This window comes from Haemorhous mexicanus, chromosome 1 (genome assembly GCF_027477595.1).
Source record: "Haemorhous mexicanus isolate bHaeMex1 chromosome 1, bHaeMex1.pri, whole genome shotgun sequence".
NCBI lineage: Eukaryota > Metazoa > Chordata > Aves > Passeriformes > Fringillidae > Haemorhous > Haemorhous mexicanus.
In genome coordinates this window covers 5354738-5358252 of record NC_082341.1, presented here as the reverse complement: position 1 = coordinate 5358252, position 3515 = coordinate 5354738, and positions in this window count along the sequence as shown.

Below are 3515 nucleotides of genomic sequence, written 5' to 3'. Positions count from 1 at the left end.
GTACAGTGATACTTCTGTATCACAGAACCATTGTGGTCAGAAGAGATCTCTGGAGATTGCCTGCTCCTACAAAGATCACATTTACTGAGGGCAGCTAAAAATATGAGTATCACAATAGTGATAATTTTCTGGTTTCTGTATGTTCACCAAACCTGAACTGAAGGCAATATTACATTAAAAACACGGTAGGTAATGATCTCTTTGTTATGCAGGAAACCTTCCAGCCTTTCATTATGTTTGTGTCATTTCCTAGTAGGAAAGTGGTAAGATGAGCTGGCCTATAACATTAGCTGTTTGCTTAAGGTTTTGGAAGAGAAAGAATATGATTTTTATATGAGTCTAGGGATTATTTTTCAATTTCCATGAAAATCTGATCTTCTTAGGCTAGATTGTGAATTTCTGAGAACACTGCAGTGAGCAAACTGCTGCTGAGTCAAAAAGGAAGTGGTGGAGAGCCAAACAGGTCTCAGGAGTGAAGCCAGGATGTTGAGACAGGGAGAGAAGGAAGAATGGAAATGCCCAGAATGTAAGCATTGAGTGAATAAACATGGTAATGAAGAGCAAGTAATGTAAGAGTACAGAGATTATATTTCCTTAATAACAGTGACTTCTAGAATGCTGTGGGATTTCCCAGCCTCCTCTGTGTGCTGCTGCATTCTGTCTCATAAAGCTTGACAGTCACAGAATTAAAATGTTAAAAGATTTTAGAACTACACTGTAAGAATGATTTGTAGCCTCAGAAGTATGATTTTGTCCAGTGGAGAGAAAATGGAAGGAAACATGACAGCATGACAAATAGTCAAGAAGAAATGTGGAACAAACTCATCTTCATGTCCACAAGGAGTGATCCAAACAGTAACAGGCTGAGACTGCAGCTCAGGACATTCAGATGAAGCACAAGAAAACCCTTTTCTGGCTGTGAGAACAGTAAAGGAATAGAATATATTACAGATGAAGGTATTGGAATCACCATCTGTTGCAACTAGGGACTAAACAGATATCTCCAGGAATTACATCAGTGGAATTCATGCTGTTTTGGGATAAATGAACTAATTGGTTTTAAGACTTCACTCCCAAAGCCATTTTTAAAAGATATAATTATACAACTACAAGTAGAAAATATTTTGCATAAAAAAAAGGCCTCTCTAATCCTCCAGGAAAAGCTGTAATAGGTTCTCTGCTTGGGATAAGAGCTACACAAATTCAAGATATAAAGACATGCATTTCAAGATCAGATCATCACAGAAAAAATACCCAGAGGACATGGTAGATTCTACATAGCTTGAAACCAAAAGTGTTGTAGGCTATATATAATTTATGGCATGACTCAGATGCAAGTGTTTGAAAATACTGTATTTAGGCTGTGCTTTATGGGATGTGAAACTTGGTGATCTAAAATACTATTTAAATGTTTTGTGTGACTAAAATCTCCTGAGATATCATATTCTACATCTGCATAAGCAAGGCATTCGAGTAAAACAACCCACAGTTTTAGACTCCATCATGTCCAAAATCTGCTGTAAAAGCCACAAAAATACATTCACATAACAATGTACAAAGAGCCCAGTGTTTGCAGTGGTTCTCTGGAAGTTGTGTCTGTAACTGCAACTCCTGCTGCTGGATTAGAGGAGAGAAATTACTACTGCAACATTAACTTTGTCTTAAATTTGCTTAATCTAACCAGTAAATACTGGATTCTAGTTCAGTGATTAGGAATAAATTCTTCACTGTGAGGGTGGTGAGGCCCTGGCATGGGGTTCCCAGAGAAGCTGTGGCTGCCCCTGGATCCCTGGAATTGTCCAAGGTCAGGCTGGATGGGGCTTGGAGCAAGCTGGGATGGCAGGAGATGGCACTGGATAAGCTTTAAGGTCTTTTCCAATCCAAATCCATGATTCTGTGAAACACTGCAGTGAAGGAAGGATTTTGGCCAAAGCAGATCTCATTTCACAAACCACACACTCCACCTGCAACTGCAATCAGGACACTGCATTCTGCACTGCTAGGAAAAGTGATCTGTATCAAAACAAGAAAAGTTTAAATCAGCAGAAGTGAAAAATATCCTTATCTTCTACTTAGCCTTGCAGCCAGCATTGAAGAATAGGAATACTTGAATGCATCATTTCATCCCTAACCTCTTACATTTAATCTCACACAGTATTCTTGTTTCACTGATTAACTATTAGCACCTTCACTGATCTACCACAAAGAAGTAGCTGATCTAACAAATGCTGTGCTGAGAATAGAGTCTTGCACAGAACTTCATACAGTGAAGAAAGAAAGGAACTTCATACAGCTCCTCACCCAGAAGATACAGAAGGAGATACGAAATATTCTGAGTTGGAAGAGACCCACAAGATCTTTTTAAGATTGAGTCCAGCTTAAAAGAGTGCCCCATATGGGGATCAAACCCATGGTGAGTTATCAGCACTGTGCTCTAACCAACATACCTACTTCTTAATCGACAAGAATATCCCATACGGAGAAACCTCTGGCTATTATTCATGAAGTACAAAACTAGTGCTAAAAGACTGTCTGATTATTACTGTGAAAAATGCATATTTTATTATTGGCTTTTTGCAAATATGAAAATGAATATTATATGTGTTATGTTAGAAAGTTATGCTGTATCAATTTTCTTAAGTAGTGTGTTAAATATAGTTTTAGGTTGTAACAAAATGTTAAAATAGAAAATATGCTACGTAGGATACTTTTTTCCTAAAGAAAGGACTCCCACTGAGATAGCAGCCAGAGGACACCTACATCTTTCAGAAAAAGAGAATTTATTGCTCCATTATCAGGAGAAATGAACTTCTTCCTGCCTTGCTCAGCTCTGAAGACGCCGTTTAGGATTAAGAGAAGAAGTTGACACTGACCAGACAGTGTTTGTTTCTATTCTATGTTTGAATAGAATTTATGCATTATGGATGAGGTGTATGAATACACATCAGGTTATTGCTTTTAAGGGTTAACCCTCTGTAACGTGGGTCCTTTTTTGGGCTTATGTTGCCCAGAAAAAGGTACCCAGACACCTGTAACTCTTTGTTTCTATTGTCTCATATTGTCCTAATCCAAACTGTCCAAATTATTATTACTCTAATTATATTGCTGTTTTTATAACCATTTTATTATCATTAAACTTTAAATTTTTTTTTAAAAGTGTTTGGCGTTTTTCACAATTACTGACAGCTGAAACCACTAATTTAGTTTATTTAAGTGGGCCCTTCTTATTTCAACATAGGCCTTTTGCCACCACTCGAAACCAAGCAAAGCAGGACGAACACACCTCAGCAGCATCAGGAGGCGAACAGCGACGAAGCAAGAGCAGCAGAACGGCGAAGGAGACAAACCTAACCCGCCCTGGGGCCGGGCTGAGGCGGCGCCTCATGGAGAGCAACATGGCGGGCACGGCGTGAGGGCGGGAACGACGGACACGCCCCTAATGGCCCCGCCCCCTTTGGCCACGCCCACTCCTGCCTCTCGCGTATAAAGCCCTCGCGCGGGCCGGGAGAGGGGCC